General features: G+C 42.2%; 1 pseudogene; it reads right to left on the bottom strand.

The window, feature by feature from the left end:
• Positions 1-7,114: 7,114 nt before the first annotated feature.
• Positions 7,115-7,374, bottom strand: LOC115866877 (V-type proton ATPase subunit e 1 pseudogene; annotated as a pseudogene).
• Positions 7,375-19,894: the final 12,520 nt, after the last annotated feature.

Below are 19,894 nucleotides of genomic sequence, written 5' to 3'. Positions count from 1 at the left end.
GGTGCAGTGAGTTGTCTGCAGCAGATTGTCAGAGAGAAACTTTGGGGCAGAGGGACCTTTCAGCTTCTTTTGGATAACATCGTTTGTCATTCCCTTGTTCAGGTCTGTGCCAGATTGTTGGGGTCCTAGGCTCCTTCTAACTGGCTCCTCTGCCATCCCTATGTGGTCCTTTATTAAAGGGGCTATATTATGAAAGAGGATGAAAAGTGACAGACGAATAACTGACCACGCCATAACTTCTTCAGTTGTTTTATACTTAGTTTTACTTCCCAGATTATGGAGTAGGGGATTGGAATCACCCTTGAAGTTTTCACAAGATTCAGTAACACACCCAGGTTACAAGTGAAGGACAAAGACAAAATTTTCATCATTGATTAAAAGAAGAAATCCATCAAGGCTACTGCCTGGGCCAGCTGGAGTCGTGGGTGAGGGCTCCTGGAACGGGACAGGTTGCTACCAGTTGGCTTTGAGACACCGCATTGTGCAAGCCTCCCCTTAACATCCCAGAAATGCACTTTGGAAGTAGAACTAGGAAGTCTCTCTCTTCCCTTCCTCACGTTTGCTCCTCAATTTTTGACCACTTGGGTCAGTATCACTCTGACATACATCTGTCTCTGACATGTCAGTGGTTCTCATTTAGCTCACTTACAGACAGACAGACAGACAGACAGACAGACACACACACACACACACACACACATATATACAGACCTCTTGTACCTCTCTCCTGAAGTGGGTGAAATCCATCTTCTGCTACACTCTTTACATTTCTGACACAGATACAATACTCAGGGCTCCTACCCAAAACTCTAATTCATTTCATGTTCTTAAAAGAGACCTAAGTTATTCCAAATCTTTTGTCCATTTTACAAATTCCCTCGTTTGCTTGTTTTCTTTTACGGTAATGGGGGAACACTGCATTCACCTGAGTCTTTCTTAACACATTGCATTTGTTTATAAGTCAATCCTTTTAAAGCTGCTCCAGGTAGATCCCTTGGTGGGTGTGCAAGTGAAATGCACCAGAGAAAGATTGTGCTGTCTAGGATAAGAGAAAATTGCGTAGTTCACGAAAGAGTGTGGGAGGGAGGGTGAAGATGAAAAGAGGAAGGAGGAAAGAGAGGAGCCCGAGGGGCCAGGCCACCACCTTCCCAGTCAGCCAGGTTTGTAACCTCAGGGACTTCTCACCTCTTCACATTTATGTGCCCTCCCCAGGCAGCCAGCTGCCAAAGCCTGCCATTCTTCCTTCTCTGCCTTTTAAGTGGTAATCTCCTTCATTCTGTTTTTACTATCACATCTTTAACCGGGATCCTGAACACTGAGCTCGGAGTATATCAGCCTCCCAGCGGACCAATTTATCAGCTTCCCGGCTGACCTTCCTACCACCAAATTCTCTACCCTCTGTCACACTCCCATTATCAGACCAATCTTCCTAAAACATACTTTGTCCACCACATTGGACAAAGCCTTGGCGGCTCCCCACAGACGTTTAACTAAAGCTCGCTAGTTTTAGCCTAAAATTCAAGGCCCCATGCATGTGGCCCTAACTTATTCTTTTTGGCCTAGCTTCATAGCATTAGCTATTAGTAAACACTTACCAAGGGCCAGGCACGCTGTTAAAAGCTTCTAAATGTTGTTTGTCTAGTTGCAATCTCTTTCCAGGAAAGGTGTTTGTCCCCCCGTTAGTGAGATCCCGTCGCGTGGCCATTAACGAGAGCTGAGCATGTGACACAGACCAGCCAATCAGAGCATTCTTCCACCCCAAGCCGCAGGCCAGCCAATCAGAGCATTCTACTCTCCCCCATCTCCAAGCCCAGCTGTAGGAAATTTGACTTAAAGGTACGAGAGAGAGTGGGTTTCTCTCTTCTTCTGGGGTTGAAATCTACACAGAAAAGCAGAGAAGAGCAGAGAGGAGAAGAGATGGAGAATGAGAGAGAGGGGGAAACCTGATGACATTGTCCCTCTGGATCCCACCACGCAGGCAGCTAGTTATACGTCCGGCCTTTTACCATGAGTCAAAAAGTCCGTTCCTTACTTAAGCTTTTCTGAGTTAGGTTTGCTGTTATTTGCAACTGAAACGATGACTAGAGCATTTTACAGGACTTAGCTCATTAGACCCTTACCATGGCCCGGTGAAGTAGGACTGTCACTTTCAATCATTTTGATGAGTCAGTGACACTAGAGAGATGTGACTTTCCCAGGGTCTCGCAGCTTTTATTGCGGAGATATTTACGACCAGGCGTCCGACTACAGAGCTCTTACGGTGTGTTCTAAGGCCCTTCAGGAAGACATGCCCAGTATTTCCTGTGTGCCAGGTAGGAGGCTGAGTGCAACACACGCCTGCTCCCATCCCATCTGCTCATGTGCTGCACACTATGGCCTCACGCAGGTCCTGACTTTTTACATCTGGATCTTTACTCAGGCTATCTTCTCCACCTGAGCATGCTCCCTACCCCACCTCTGCCCGGCCATATATACTGAGCCTTCAAATCTGAAATCAAATGTCAAATCCTTCTGGAGGCCTGTCCTCAAAGGCCTCACCCAGAAGAAATTACTTCCTCCTTTGAGTTTTAAAGACTTTGACTTGAACACAGGGCCAAATGGGTGTTTTCCGGGGCTTACTGCACAGTAACTTGTGGGCATTTCTTATGGAGGTTGAGGGGACTTGTGGTTTGAAGTCACCAGATTTCCACTCCAGTCATTTCAACGGTAACTCTGCAAAACCCACATGTTTTGTAGCAAGCAGTGCCAGTGTTGTGGTCATGAGTGGTAGCTTTAGAGTGTACAGGGCTGGGCTGGAACCTGGCTCTGTAACTCTCAAGCTTCGGCAACCTTAAACAGATTGCTTGTTCTCTGGGTGTTTCATTTTTCTTATCTGAGTACGGAGATGAGAACAGCATTGATTTAGAGAGCTGTGAGAAGTAAATGAGATAACCAACATTAAGGCCTTAGCATACTATCTGGCATATAGCATATATCTCTATCTATCTATCTAAAGTTTTTATGTAAGGGATCATAGCTTCTACTCATGTTGCCTCCTCATACAGAGCAGACACAAGTAAAACGTGTATTTATTAAGCGAAGGACCAGTCTTACAAATATCCACTCCCTTAAACCGTCTCCCAGGCTTCTACAGCAAATGACCAATTACAGCTGCTTGAGGAAATGAAAGACAGTTGGAAGCAGCAGGATAGAGGTGGTGGGGTGGGAAGGAAGAGGGAAGATGGGGGTCAGGAAATAAAAGCCCCTTTCAAGGAAGAGTATTGGGACTTCCCTGGTTGTCCAGTGGTTAAGACTCACCCTCCAACACAGAGGGTGTGGGTTCGATCCCTGGTCAGGGAGCTAAGATCCCACGTGCTTTGTGGCCAAAAAAGCAAAACATAAAACTGAAGCAATATTGCAACAAATTCAATAAAGACTTTAAAAATGGTCCACATCAAAAAAAAAATCTTAAAAAAAAAAGAGCATTATAAGAGCAGCGAAGGTAATCAAAAACCGGAATTATTTTTGTTCCTTAGACCACCCCTTCCTTCATCCCTTATTTGTCTTCTCTCAGTGGACATCAGGTGAGGTAGCCAATGACATAGGCTCCATTATCTTTTGGAATTGTGCAGCATTACCAGTTCAATCCTCCTCCTATAAGTGGGCATGAGACGGTCGTGCTACAGTGGTGGCAGCAGCTGCACCTGCAGTTGCAGCAGCCTGCTGACTTCTGGGCTGCAACTATGGTGGTGTGACCTTGAAACAAATATTCAAGCTGTGGCCCCTGACTCCTCCTCCAGCCCTTCCAACAATATTTAAAGCATATAATCCCTTTTATTGTATCCCTCTCTTCTTGAAATACCTAGAGAGGTTTCTGTTTCCAGCACTAACTTCTGCTTAATACATATAATATATTTAAAACAGCATATTAAAATTAGTTTTAAAATGTTAGTCAATTTAAAGTTTATTTTAAAATATATTTATAAACATGATATATAGATATGGAAATTATCATGAAGATGATCACCCATGGCTGGATACTAAAGTTGAGGAGACACAGATCTCATTTAACCCTCATAACCAAGTTGGCACTATTATTACCTACAAGAGAAAACTTTGAGAGGTTAAATGACTTGCCCAGGATCACACAGGTACTAAGTGATTGTTCTGACTCCACCTTTTTTAAACTGGAGAAAGGACTTGGAACTTCATTTGATTGTCATCAAGGATCAGACATCAAGCAGCACCTGAGCTGTGTCCCGAAGAATTAATTGATTTAGCCAGTAAGTTGGGGAGGTGGGGGGGATTTCTAGGCTGAAAGAACAGCATGAGCAAAGGGATGGTGGTGTGAATGAACATCCCTCATCACAGGATCCAATGGAAACTTACAATTCTGGAGAAGAGGGACATGACTGGAAGTGATGCTTGAGAGGTAAGCAGGGATCCAGTCCTGGAAGGCCTTGGAGGCCATGCTGAGGAGATCAAACAATTCTGAAAGCCAGGGGGCATGGAAGGATTTTACTGATGGCATGGTCTATTTACATGGGAATTTTAGAGAGGTCATTCTGGTAATCTGAGGCGTGATGGGTGGAGTTGTCCAGTAGAGAGCTGGGATAAGGGGCTAGAGCTATGGGAGAGCAGTGGGCTGGGGGAGTCTATAGGTAGGTGATGAGAACAGAAATCATCTATCTTTTTTTTTTTTTTTTCTTTTTTTGCGGTATGCAGGCCTCTCACTGTTGCGGAGCACAGGCTCCGGACGCACAGGCTCAGCGGCCACGGCTCACGGGCCCAGCCACTCCGCGGCATGTGGGATCTTTCCGGACCGGGGCACGAACCCGTGTCCCCTGCATCGGCAGGCGGACTCTCAACCACTGCACCACCAGGGAAGCCCAGAAACCATCTATCTTTGCATGGTTGATGGTCCACATGGAACAAGACGGTCCACATTGGGATGAGGGCTGGGATCTGGAGGCTGTGGGACCACAGGACATCAGAATATTTTCTCACATGCCAGGGACCCTAAGTCACCCAATCTAACAACTACTCTTAGATTTAGAAGGATGCACGAACACTGTTTTCTCTTAGGCCCCTTCCTTTATCCCCTCCCTATCTGCCCATGTCCCTTCCACCCACTGGCAGAAATACATCTGCACTGTATTTGTGTTAAAATAACCTCATTGTATTTCTAAGATGGAAAGTGTGCTGTTAGTGGGCTCCTCTTTAGGAAAACCCAAGACTTGTCTGAGTGGTGGGTAATGTTTGAGCCAGGCCCTTTTAGTTTTCTTCCATTCATTTGTGGAGAAACTGGTGCCCTTAGGAAACTGCTTAAATTTTGTTTCATTATTCCCTATGTTTGGATTATGTCCATTCAGTCATTCAATACATACTGACTGTATTCAGTCATTCAACACACCTGCTATATGTCAAAGTTCCTGCCGTCATGGAGATTATATTCTATAGCAGTGATTATATATATATATATATATATATAATATAGTAGTTATATATACATATATATATATATAAGGTTGAAGAAAAATAAAACAAGGTGGCATGGTAAGGGGCTAGAGAGTGATGAAGACTGATACTTGAGGAGGAGCAGAGGAATCTTCTCAGAAGAGGCAACATTTGAACAGTGACCTGACTGAAGTAAGGAAGTGGCCATATGGTTCTTGGGGAAAGAGGTCTCAGGTAGAGGAAATTGAACTCAGAAACAGAGACTAGATTTGTGGTTACCAGGGGCAGGGGGTGGGGGTAGGGGTAGGGAAAATGGGTGAAGCTGGTCAAAGGGTAAAATTACCAGTTATAAGATGAATAAATTATGGGGATCTAATGTACAGCATGATGAATACAGTTAACAATACTGTATTGTATACTTGAAAGTTGCTAAGAGAGTAGATCTTAAAAGTTTTCACCAAAAAATTATGTGAGGTGATGGATGTGTTTCCTAACCTTACTACAGTAATAATTTTGCCATTTATACATATATCAAGTCATCACATTGTACACCTTAAAATTACACAACGTTATATGTCAATTATATCTCAGTAAAGCAGGGAAAATAAAAGTTACAGGAAAGTTTCCAGACTGTGGCAGGCGGGGCGTGGTTTTTTTTTTTTTTTCTCTTGTTTTGGTTTTGGTTTTGGCCGTGCTTTGCGGCTTGTGGGATTTTAGTTCCCCAACCAGGAATCAAACCCAGGCCTTTGGCAGTGAGAGCGTGGAGTCCTAACCACTGGACCACCAGGGAATTCCCTGTTTGGTTTTATTGTTGTGGCTGTTTTATTTGGGACATAATCTTAAATTGAAAAATAAAAAGAAAGTCAAAGTGAAAAAAAAAAAAAAAGAAGTTCTGAAGTCGAGGGAATAGCAAGTGTAAAGTGCAGGGACCGGGATGTGTTCGCTGTGTTAGAGGAATGAGCTAGGAGGCCAGTGTGGCCGGAGTGAAGAGTGGTTGAGAAAGAGAGGTAGGAGATGAGTCAGAGAAGCAGCCAGGGTCATGGAAGGACTTTGATTTTATGCTAAGTGTGCTAGGAAGCTGCTGAGCAAGGGAGTGTCATGATCTGAATTTTATTTATATATATATATTTTTCCCCATAGAAAGCAGAAAAATTATTTATTCCAAAAGATGGCAGAAATAAGAAATTCATCCTGAAAATATACTTTCGTATATATTTTTGGTATAATTCTGGTGAGACAGATTTTCCCTCTGAACATGTTCTCCTACTGACTGCCCCACTGCAGTCTTACCGTGTATAACAGTTTTCAAACGCTTCCCTCATTCTCATGTTGTGAGCAGGCAGCAGCCACCTTCAAACCCACAGGATCCGAGGAGACACAGTAACATTATTTCTCAGAAGGATGGTACTTTCTATCTCGGAAGAGTACATAAACATTTTGTGGAGGCAGCACAGTTTAGATTAAATAGACACATCATTCATCAAAATGTAAAGAAGGAGACAGGAAAAAATACTGCATTCTAGAATAAGATATTCAAATGTGGTGTGAATGTTTAAGGCAGCTGACGGCCAAAGCAGGCAAGTCAGGGAAGGTGGTCTGGGTATGGAGGTGCTTTTGCATCTAAAGGAGTTCTCTTCGTGACCTCAATGACTGAGCCCTGGCGAGCAGGTCTTCTTCCTCAAGACCAATGATGTTTGAGGTACCTACCAGATGGTTTCATTTTTCAACTGTGGTCCAAAGCGAGGGTTAAGTTGGGCCAGAACTGCAATCAGCCAGAAGAGATAGCAGCAAACTGAACAGGTCACCAAGAGGGTGATGATGATGATGATAACTCCCCAGTTGGGACCCTTAGGGATGAACCCAGGGCACCAAGAAGCCAAGGAAGCCCTAGAACACACTCATCACGACGAGAGGCACTTTGAAGCCAGTATACGCCATGGTTGCTGCGGGAGGTGTCAGTCCCTGCCCCGCCACCTCACTTTGGTCCCCTCCGGAAGTGTCAACTTGAATTATATTTTTCAGGAACGCTTGCCTGCTGTGTGGGGCGAGGGAGGAAGCAAGGGGATCAGTTAGGAGGATGTTGCATAATCTAGCAAGGGATGATGGTTTGGATAAAGAGGTTAGCAGTGGAGGTGGAGAGAAGTGTTCAGAATCAAGCTCTATTATAAAGGCAGAGCAACTAGAATTTTCTGATGAAAAAGGATGTGGAGTGTGAAAACGGGAGAGGAGTAAAAGAAGATACCAAGGGTTTTGGCCTAAGCAACTGGGTGAAAGTAGTGCCATTTACTGAGGTGGGAAGTTCTGGAGAGAAGCAGGATTGAGGGTGGCCATGGTAAGTTTGAGGTGGCTTTTAGATAGGTGATGGAGACATGGAGAAGGTAGTGGTATTAACAAGTCTGGAGTGCTGGGGTGAGGTCAGCTTGGACATATAAATTTGGGAGTCATTAATGTAAGTTTTGAAAGCCATAGGACTAGATCACGGGTTGGTATGCTGTTTTCTGTTTGCCAGCAGAAGGGCAAACAGAAGGTCCAGATAGTAAATATTTTGGGCTTTGTGGGTCATACAGTCGGTCATAGTTACTTAAGTCTGCCACTGTAGTATGAAAGCAGCTGTAGGTAATCTATCAATGAATGAGCATGACTATGTCCCAATAAAACTTTATTTGTAGAAGCAAGTGGCAGGCCAGATTTGGCCCATGGACTGTAGTTTACTAACTCTTGGGTTACATGATGCTACTAGGGAGAGTGTAAAAAGAGAAGAGAGAGCTCAGAGCCCTGGGGCTCTCCAACATATAGAGAAAATGGGAGGAAGAGGAGGATAGAAGAGACTGAGATACAGAAAGTGGCAAAGAAAGAGGAAAATCAAGAGATGGGGCTGGCACAGAAGCAAAGGAAGATGTTTCAAGAAGGACAATATGATATTGTGGTGCCAGTAAACACTGTGAAAGATTTTGAAATGAGCGCCCCCCCCGCCCCCACCTGCCAAATAGAATGTCTGTCTAGTATACCCTTTAGGGTTATCTTCATCTTTCATTGTCTTTGAGCTATTTTATAACTTTTTAAGTTGTGGAAAACTGATCATAACCAATGATTCTTGTCCACAGAAATGAATTGCATCCTGTGGAATGCAACTGATTGCGCTGGTGGAATGCAATTACCCTGTGGATAGACCAGTTCTGCATCTATTTGTAAATCTGTTCTAGCATTCCTTATTGCTTTAATACTTGGGCTTCATTGAATTCTTCTTTGAACTGATTGTAACACCTTATTAGTTCCCTCATTAATTAATGATTAAAAGAGGGGCTTCTCTGGTGGCTCAGTGGTTAAGAATCCGCCTGCCAATGCAGGGGACACGGGTTCGGGCCCTGGTCTGGGAAGATCCCACATGCCGCGGAGCAACTAAGCCCGTGCACCACAACTGCTGAGCCTGCGCTCTAGAGCCCACGAGCCACAACTACTGAAGCCCGCACGCCTAGAGCCCATGCTCCGCAACAAGAGAAGCTACTGCAATGAGAAGCCCACACACCGCAACAAAAGAGTAGCCCCCGGGCTTCCCTGGTGGCGCAGTGGTTGAGAGTCCGCCTGCTGATGCAGGGGACGCAGGTTCGTGCCCCGGTCCGGGAAGATCTCACATGCCACGGAGCGGCTAGGCCCGTGAGCAAGGGCCCCTGAGCCTGCGCGTCCGGAGCCTGTGCTCTGCAACGGGAGAGGCCACAACAGTGAGAGGCCCACGTACCGCAAAAAAAAAAAGAGTAGCCCCCACTCGCCACAACTAGAGAAAGCCCACACACAGCAACAAAGACCCAACGCAGCCAAAAATAAATAAAATAAATAAATTTTAAAAATAAAATAAAATCATTGATGTGTTCATTGTATATTTGTATGCGAGTCATGATTTTACCTTTTTTTTAATTTTTTTAAATTCATTTTAACATCTTTATTGGAGTATAATTGCTTTACAATGGTATGTTAGTTTCAGCTTCACAACAAAATGAATCAGTTATATATATACATATGTTCCCATATCTCTTCCCGCTTGCGTCTCCCTCCCTCCCACCCTCCCTATCCCAACCCTCCAGGCAGTCACAAAGCACCGAGCTGATCTCCCTGTGCTATGCGGCTGCTTCCCACTAGCTATCTACCTTACGTTTGGTAGTGTATATATGTCCATGCCTCTTTCTCGCTTTGTCACCGTTTACCCTTCCCCCTCCCCATAGCCTCAAGTCCATTCTCTAGTAAGTCTGTGTCTTTATTCCTGTTTCACCCCTAGGTTTTTCATGACATTTTTTTTCTTAAATTCCATATATATGTGTTAGCATACGGTATTTGTCTCTCTCTTTCTGACTTACTTCACTCTGTATGACAGACTCTAGGTCTATCCACCTCATTACAAATAGCTCAATTTCGTTTCTTTTTATGGCTGAGTAATATTCCATTGTATATATGTGCCACATCTTCTTTATCCATTCATCCGATGATGGAAACTTAGGTTGTTTCCATCACTGGGCTATTGTAAATAGAGCTGCAATGAACATTTTGGTACATGACTCTTTTTGAATTATGGTTTTCTCAGGGTATATGCCCAGTAGTGGGATTGTTGGGTCATATGGTAGTTCTATTTGTAGCTTTTTAAGGAACCTCCATACTGTTCTCCATAGTGGCTGTATCAATTTACATTCCCACCAGCAGTGTAAGAGGGTTCCCTTTTCTCCACACCCTCTCCAGCATTTATTGTTTCTAGATTTTTTGATGATGGCCATTCTGACCGGTGTGAGATGATATCTCATTGTAGTTTTGATTTGCATTCTCTAATGATTAGTGATGTTGAGCATTCTTTCATGTGTTTGTTGGCACGCTGTATATCTTCTTTGGAGAAATGTCTATTTAGGTCTTCTGCCCATTTTTGGATTGGGTTGTTTGTTTTTTTGTTATTAAGCTGCATGAGCTGCTTATAAATTTTGGAAATTAAGCCTTTGTCAGTTGCTTCATTTGCAAATATTTTCTCCCATTCTGAGGGTTGTCTTTTGGTCTTGTTTATGGTTTCCTTTGCTGCGCAAAAGCTTTTAAGTTTCATTAGGTCCCATTTGTTTACTTTTGTTTTTATTTCCATTTCTCTAGGAGGTGGGTCAAAAAGGATCTTGCTGTGATTTATGTCATAGAGTGTTCTGCCTATGTTTTCCTCTAAGAGTTTGATAGTTTCTGGCCTTACATTTAGGTCTTTAATCCATTTTGAGCTTATTTTTGTGTATGGTGTTAGGGAGTGATCTAATCTCATACTTTTACATGTAGCTGTCCAGTTTTCCCAGCACCACTTATTGAATAGGCTGTCCTTTCTCCACTGTACATTCCTGCCTCCTTTGTCAAAGATAAGTGACCATATGTGCGTGGGTTTATCTCTGGGCTTTCTATCCTGTTCCATTGATCTATATTTCTGTTTTTGTGCCAGTACCATACTGTCTTGATTACTGTAGCTTTGTAGTATAGTCTGAAGTCAGGAAGCCTGATTCCTCCAGCTCCGTTTTTCATTCTCAAGATTGCTTTGGCTATTCGGGGTCTTTTGTGTTTCCATACAAATTGTGAAATTTTTTGTTCTAGTTCTGTGAAAAATGCCAGTGGTAGTTTGATAGGGATTGCATTGAATCTGTAGATTGCTTTGGGTAGTAGAGTCATTTTCACAATGTTGATTCTTCCAATCCAAGAACATGGTATATCTCTCCATCTATTTGTATCATCTTTAATTTCTTTCATCAGTGTCTTATAATTTTCTGCATACAGGTCTTTTGTCTCCTTAGGTAGGTTTATTCCTAGATATTTTATTCTTTTTGTTGCAATGGTAAATGGGAGTGTTTTCTTGATTTCACTTTCAGATTTTTCATCCTTAGTGTATAGGAATGCCAGAGATTTCTGTGCATTAATTTTGTATCCTGCTACTTTACCAAATTCATTGATTAGCTTTAGTAGTTTTCTGGTATCATCTTTAGGATTCTCTATGTATAGTATCATGTCATCTGCAAACAGTGACAGCTTTACTTCTTCTTTTCCGATTTGGATTCCTTTTATTTCCTTTTCTTCTCTGATTGCTGTGGCTAAAACTTCCAAAACTATGTTGAATAAGAGTGGTGAGAGTGGGCAACCTTGTCTTGTTCCTGATCTTAGTGGAAATGCTTTCAGTTTTTCACCATTGAGGACGATGTTGGCTGTGGGTTTGTCATATATGGCCTTTATTATGTTGAGGAAAGTTCCCTCTATGCCTACTTTCTGCAAGGTTTTTATCATAAATGGGTGTTGAATTTTGTCAAAAGCTTTCTCTGCATCTATTGAGATGGTCATATGGTTTTTTTCCTTCAATTTGTTAATATGGTGTATCACGTTGATTGATTTGCATATATTGAAGAATCCTTGCATTCCTGGAATAAACCCCACTTGATCATGGTGTATGATCCTTTTAATGTGCTGTTGGATTCTGTTTGCTAGTATTTGGTTGAGGATCTTTGCATCTATGTTCATCAGTGATATTGGCCTGTAGTTTTCTTTCTTTGTGACATCCTTGTCTGGTTTTGGTATCAGGGTGATGGTGGCCTCGTAGAATGAGTTGGGGAGTGTTCCTCCCTCTGCTATATTTTGGAAGAGTCTGAGAAGGATAGGTGATAGCTCTTCTCTAAATGTTTGATAGAATTCGCCTGTGAAGCCATCTGGTCCTGGGCTTTTGTTTGTTGGAAGAATTTTAATCATAGTCTCAATTTCAGTGCTTGTGATTGGTCTGTTCATATTTTCTATTTCTTCCTGATTCAGTCTTGGCAGGTTGTGCCTTTCTAAGAATTTGTCCATTTCTTCCAGGTTGTCCATTTTATTGTCATAGAGTTGCTTGTAGTAATCTCTCATGATCTTTTGTATTTCTGCAGTGTCAGTTGTTACTTCTCCTTTTTCATTTCTAATTCTATTGATTTGAGTCTTCTCCCTTTTTTTCTTGATGAGTCTGGCTAATGGTTTATCAATTTTGTTTATCTTCTCAAAGAACCAGCCTTTAATTTTATTGATCTTTGCTATCGTTTCCTTCATTTCTTTTTCATTTATTTCTGATCTGATTTTTATGATTTCTTTCCTCCTGCTAACTTTGGGGGTTTTTTGTTCTTCTTTCTCTAATTGCTTTAGGTGCAAGGTTAGGTTGTTTATTCGAGATGTTTCCTGTTTCTTAAGGTAGGATTGTATTGCTATAAACTTCCCTCTTAGAACTGCTTTTGCTGCATCCCATAGATTTTGAGTCGTCATGTCTCCATTGTCATTTGTTTCTAGGTATTTTTTGATTTCCTCTTTGATTTCTTCAGTGATCACTTCATTGTTAAGTATTGTTTAGCCTCCATGTGTTTGTATTTTTTACAGATCTTTTCATGTAATTGATATCGAGTCTCATAGCGTTGTGGTCAGAAAAGATACTTGATACAATTTCAATTTTCTTAAATTTACCAAGGCTTGATTTGTGACCCAAGATATGATCTATCCTGGAGAATGTTCCATGAGCACTTGAGAAAAATGTGTATTCTGTTGTTTTTGGATGGAATGTCCTATAAATATCAATTAAGTCCATCTTGTTTAATGTATCATTTAAAGCTTGTGTTTCCTTATTTATTTTCATTTTGGATGATCTGCCCATGGGTGAAAGTGGAGTGTTAAAGTCCCCTACTATGAATGTGTTACTGTCGATTTCCCCTTTTATGGCTGTCAGTATTTGCCTTATGTATTGAGGTGCTCCTATGTTGGGTGCATAAATATTTACAATTGTTATATCTTCTTCTTGGATCGATCCCTTGATCATTATGTAGTGTCCTTCTTTGCCTCTTCTAATAGTCTTTGTTTTAAAGTCTATTTTGTCTGATATGAGAATTGCTACTCCAGCTTTCTTTTGGGTTCCATTTGCATGAAATACCTTTTTCCATCCCCTTACTTTCAGTCTGTATGTGTCTCTAGGTCTGAAGTGGGTCTCTTGTAGACAGCAAATATATGCGTCTTGTTTTTGTATCCATTCAGCCAATCTGTGTCTTTTGGTGGGAGCATTTAGTCCATTTACATTTAAGGTAATTGTCAATATGTGTGTTCCCAGTCCCATTTTCTTAATTGTTTAGGGTTCGTTATTGTAGGTCTTTTCCTTCTTTTGTGTTTCTTGCCTAGAGAAGTTCCTTTAGCAGTTGTTGTAGAGCTGGTTTGGTGGTGGTGAACTCTCTCAGCTTTTGTCCTTGTAAAGGTTTTAATTTCTCCATCAAATCTGAATGAGATCCTTGCTGGGTAGAGTAATCTTGGTTGCAGGTTTTTCTCCTTCAACACTTTCAATATGTCCTGCCACTCCCTTCTGGCTTGCAGAGTTTCAGCTGTTAACCTTATGGGGATTCCCTTGTGTGTTATTTGTTGTTTTTCCCTTGCTGCTTTTAATATGCTTTCTTTGTATTTAATTTTTGACAGTTTGATTAATATGTGTCTTGGCGTATTTCTCCTTGGATTTATCCTGTATGGGACTCTCTGTGCTTCCTGGACTTGATTAACTATTTCCTTTCCCATATTAGGGAAGTTTTCAACTATAATCTCTTCAAATATTTTCTCAGTCCCTTTCTTTTTCTCTTCTTCTTCTGGAACCCCTATAATTCGAATGTTGGTGCATTTAATGTTGTCCAGGAGGTCTCTGAGACTGTCCTCAGTTCTTTTCAGTCTTTTTTCTTTATTCTGCTCTGCAGTAGTTATTTCCACTATTTTATCTTCCAGGTCAGTTATACGTTCTTCTGCCTCAGTTATTCTACTATTGATCCCGTCTAGAGTATTTTTCATTTCATTTATTGTGTTGTTCATCATTGTTTGTTTCATCTTTAGTTCTTCTAGGTCCTTGTTAACTGATTCTTGCATTTTGTCTATTCTATTTCCAAGATTTTGGATCACCTTTACTATCATTATTCTGAATTCTTTTTCAGGTAGACTGCCTATTTCCTCTTCATTTGTTAGGTCTGGTGGGTTTTTATCTTGCTCCTTCATCTGCTGTGTGTTTTTCTGTCTTTTCATTTTGCTTATCTTACTGTGTTTGGGGTCTCCTTTTTTGCAGGCTGAAGGTTCGTAGTTCCTGTTGTTTTTTGTGTCTGTCCCCAGTGGCTAAGGTTGGTTCAGTGGGTTGTGAAGGCTTCCTGGTGGAGGGGACTAGTGCCTGTGTTCTGGTGGATGAGGCTGGATCTTGTCTTTCTGGTGGGCAGGTCCACGTCTGGTGGTGTGTTTTGGGGTGTCTGTAGACTTACTATGATTTTGGGCAGCCTCTCTGCTAATGGGTAGGGTTGTGTTCCTGTCTTGCTAGTTGTTTGGCATAAGATGTCCAGCACTGTAGCTTGCTGGTCGTTGAGTGAAGCTGGGTGCTGGCGTTGAGATGGAGATCTCTGGGAGATTTTCGCTGTTTGATATTATGTGCAGCTGGGAGGCCTCTTGTGGACCAGTGTCCTGAAGTTGGCTCTCCCACCTCAGAGGCACAGCACTGACTCCTGGCTGCAGCACCAAGAGCCTTTCATCCACAGGGCTCCTTAATTTGGGATGATTTGTTGTCTATTCATGTATTCCACAGATGCAGGGTACATCAGGTTGATTGTGGTGCTTTAATCCGCTGCTTCTGAGGCTGCTGGGAGAGATTTCCCTTTCTCTTCTTTGTTCTCACAGTACCCAGAGGCTCAGCTTTGGATTTGGCCCCGCCTGTGCGTGTAGGTCAACGGAGGGCGTCTTTGCTCAGACAGGACGGGGTTAAAGGAGCCGCCGATTCGGAGGCTCTGGCTCACTCAGGCCGCGGGGGCAGGGCGGGTCACGGAGTGTGGGGCGGGCCTGCGGCGGCAGAGGCCGGCGCGATGCTGCTAGCCCGAGGCGCACCGTGCGCTCTCCCGGGGGAGTTGTCCCCGCATCCCGGGAACCTGGCAGTGGCGGGCTGCACAGGCTCCCCGGAAGGGCATGTGGCTAGCGACCCGCGTTCGCACACAGGCCTCCCGGTGGTGGCAGCAGCGGCCCCAGCGTCCCATGTCCGTCTCCGGGCTCCGCACTTTTAGCCGCGGCTCGCGCCCGTCCCTGGAGCTCTCTCAAGCAGCGTTCTTAATCCCCTCTCCTCGCGCACCAGGAAACAAAGAGGGAAGAAAAAGTCCCTTGCCTCCTCGGCAGGGCCAGACCTTTCCCCAGACTCCCTCCCGGCTAGCCGCGGCGCACCAACGCCCTGCAGGCTGCGTTCACGCCGCCAACCTCAGTCCTCTCCCGGCGCTCCGACAGAAGCCGGAGCCTCAGCTCCCAGCCCCGCCCGCCCCGGCGGGCGAGCAGACAAGCCTCTCGGCTGGTGAGTGCCGGCCGGCCCGATCCCCTGCGCTGGAATCTCTCCGCCTTGCCCCCCGCACCCCCGTCGCCGCGCTCTCCTCCGCGGCCCCCAAGCTCCCCCACTCCGCCACCCGAAGTCTCCGCCCGCGAAGGGGCCTCCCAGTGTGTGGACACTTTTCCTCCTTCACAGCTCTCTCCCACCGGCGCAGGACCCGTCCCCATCCTTTTGTCTCTGTTTAGTTTTTTCTTTTGCCCTAACCAGGTACGTGGGGGGTTCCTTGCCTTTTGGGAGGTCTGAGGTCTTCTGCCAGCGTTCAGTGGGTGCTCCGTAGGAGTTGTTCCACGCGTAGATGTATTTCTGGAGTATCTATGGGGAGGAAGGTGATCTCCGTGTCTTACTCTTCCGCCATCTTCCCGGAAGTCCATGATTTTACCTTTTAAAATTATTTTTTAACGGTGGACATTGAGTAAAATAAGGATTGAAAACTGACCATGGAATTTGGCAATATGGAGATCATGGTGACTTTGGTAAGAGCTATTTTGGAGAAGTAGTAGTAAAAGATTGGAGCAGATGCATAAAACTAAATGATAAAGACACATGGGCACAGGAAAAAGTAAATAGACCAATGGAACAGATTTAAAGAGTCCAGAACAAACCCACATGTAAATAGAAACTTTATAGATGGCAGAGGTGAAAATGCAGAGAAAAGGATGGAATATATTCCATAAATGGTGCTGGGACAATTTTTTACATGTATGGAAAAAACCAAAATTGGATCTTTACCTCAAATCAAATAATCTGTTCCAGTGGCTTTAAGACCTAAATAAGAAAAGCCAAAGGCTAAAACTTTTAGAAGAAAATAGAATATTTTTGTGACCTCATGGAAGAACAAAAATTTAAAACAAAATACAAAATCACAAACTATAAAGGAAAATATTTATGGATTTGACTTAATTAAAATAAAAAAGTACCACTTCTGATCATCAAAAACACCATAAAGAGATTGAAAATACAATTATTCCTAATGCTTAACTGACAAAGGTGTCTGGAATATGCAAAAAGCCCTTACAAATCAAAATAAATAAAAATAACCTAATAGAAAAATGTGCAAGAATATGAATAAGCAATTCTCAGGAAAGGAAAACCAAATGATCAATGAAGATATGAAAAGATGTACAACCTCAGTACTAATTAGGGAAATGCAGATTTAAACTCCAACATAATACCATTTCACATCTCTGAAACTGACTAATGTTTAAGGGTCTGATGAAACAAGTATTGTGACAAAGGTGTGGGGAATTTTATAGCCTCCCAGTTGGAAGGCAAATTGGTATGACCACTTTGGAGAGCAATTCAGCAATATTTAATAGTTGATGTATGTGCCTTACAACACAACAACACCATTCCTAGGTGTATACTTTAGAAAAACTCTAATATATGTACATAGGCACTCTTTATAGCAGTATTGCTGTAGTAAAAATCTGAATACAATCTGCATGTCCATCAATTAGAAAATGGTTAAGTAAATTGTGGTTTGTTGGAACAATGGAGTACTAAATAACAATGAAAAAGAAATGAACTAGAGCTACACATATTAATATGTATGAATTTCACAAACATTCAGAGGAAAAATCAAGTTGCAGAGTACATGCACATACCTAGATTTTAGTGATATATCTTGCACATTTTTTGTTAGATTTATCCCTAAATATTTATATTTTCAGTGCTATTAAAATGTTTTTTTTTTTAATTTCAATTTCCAGTTGTTCATTGCTAGCATAGAGACATACAGTTAATTTGTTGTATATTAATCTTGTTATCATGCAACTTTGCCAAAGTCACTTTTTCTAATAGGTTGTTTTGTGTGTTTTTTTTTTGTAAACTCCATCAGATTGTCTACATAGATTATCATATCATCTGTGAATACAGACAGTTTTACTTCTTCCTTTCCAATCTGGAGAACTTTTTCTTTTTCTCTTTTCTCGCCTGAACCCCCAGTACAATATAGTGGCAGTGAGAGTGGACATCCTTATTTTATTCCTGATCTTAGGGAGAAAGCGTTCAGTCTTTCAGACATTAAGTATGCTATTAGCTATGAGTTTTTTGTTGATGACTTTCATCAGATTGAGGAAATTCCCTTCTGTGATATTGTAATATAATAAGAAATACATATGCCGTCTTAATTCTCAGTTCCTGATACAGAGCTCCTAAAGCCCTTGTAAGTTCCTGAGTGATAGGGGTGATAGGAGGATCTATTGTTATCATATTTGGTCTTAATTCCCAGTTCCTGACACAAGAGCTTCTAAGACCCTTAGAATCTCTAGAGTGATAAAGGTGTCTTTCTGGTAGTAAGATGACAGGTGGCTGGAGGCCCCTAGATAACTTAAAAATGGGGGCTGGTTTCTAGAAAGACCAAGGCAGGCATTAGAAAGTTAGAACTTTCAGTCTTACTTTCTGACCTCCCAGGAAGGCAGGGGGCTGGAGTGTGAGTTAATCACCAATGGCCAATGATTTAATCAACCATGCCTGTGTAATGTAACCTCTATTGAGATTGAGAGAGCTTCTGGGTTGGTGAACATATGGGGTGCTGGAAAGGTGGCGTGCCTTCTGTGCTTCTTCCTCCGTACCTCGCCCTATGTATCTCTTCATCTGGCTGTTCATCTGTAGCCTTTTATAATAAACAGGTAAATGTAAGTAAAGTGTTTTTCTGAATCTATAAACTGTTCTAGAAAATTATTGAACCTGAGGAGGGGGTAGTGGGAACCCTGATTTTTGTCAGTTTATCAGAATTACAGGAAGCCTCGGACTTGCGATTGGCATCTGAAATAGGGGACAGTATTGTGGGACTGAGCCCTCAACTTGTGGGATCTGATGCTAACTCCAATAGTTAGTGTCAGATTTGAATTACATTTAGGTAACCCAACTGGTATTTGGAGAGTTGGAGAACTGGTTGTTGGTATGAGCAAAAACCCACACATTTCATGTCATAAGTGTTCTATGGGCAGAAACAGATCATAATACCTTCTATTACTAGTTTGTTGAGTGTCTTTATTACGAAATTTCGTTAGGTTTTTTGTCAAATGCTTTTTTTTGCATCTATTGAGATAATCATATGGTTTTTCTTTTTTAGTTTGTTAGTATGGTGAATTTTATGGATTGATTTTCAGATGTTAAACCACTCTTGCTTTCTTGGGATAAACCTTACTTGGTCATGATGTATTGTCCTTTATATAGAAAGATGCATTCAATTTGCTAAACTTTTGTTAAGAATTTTTTATGTCTATCTTCATGGGGTATACTGGTCTGTGGTTTTCTTATGTCTTTGCCTGGTTCTGGTATCAGGATAATACTGGACCATAGAATGAGCTGGGAGGTATTCCCTACTCTTCAGTTTTCTTGAAGTGTTATGTGCAGAATCAGTATTATTTCTTCATTAAATGTTTGGGCCTTGGCTTTTCTTTGCGGGAAGGTTTTTAACTACACATTCAATTTCTTTAATAGATATAGGGCTATTCTGGTTATCTGTTTTTTTCTTGAGTGGGTGTTAGTAGTTTGTGTCTTTCAGGGAATTTGTCCATTTTATCTATGTTGTGCCATTTCTATTTGGTGTAATTAGAATAGCAGATAAAAGTTCAACTTTCCCCATATCTCCCCCCCTTCCCCCACCACGTGTACCTCCCCAGCATTTCCAACCTTAAGACTTTCTAGTTAGTAAGAATCTACCTAATTAAAAAAAAATCCATTCCAAATTGTTTATTACTTAATGGATTAATCATTCCAGGAGCATTTGCATTTCAAAAGAAAATAGAATTATTCATAGCAAAAATAAATAAATCGTTAATGGTGTTATTTCAGGCTTTGTGACAAGTAGGTAAGGGAAGTACTTTGGGAGATGCGCTTTCCTCTTTTTCAAATCCTCTTCAAGTACAAGTTTGCTATTTTCACTATTCTGCTTAAGTTTCTACCCAGGGAGTTCCCTTTGCCCTTTGGTTAACATAAGATATTTCACACAGCTCTGCAAGATCCTGCCACTTCTCAGGGTCATGAGAATCCATTCTCTATGCCCTGCTCTTGTACATCCCTGTCCTGGCCCTCAAAAGGGTGGACTTCTCTGAGAAAGCGATATTTGTGCCCAAGAGTGGCGTC

The sequence above is a fragment of the Globicephala melas genome, chromosome 14 (genome assembly GCF_963455315.2).
Source record: "Globicephala melas chromosome 14, mGloMel1.2, whole genome shotgun sequence".
NCBI lineage: Eukaryota > Metazoa > Chordata > Mammalia > Artiodactyla > Delphinidae > Globicephala > Globicephala melas.
This window is presented reverse-complemented; position numbering and strand designations above follow the sequence as displayed.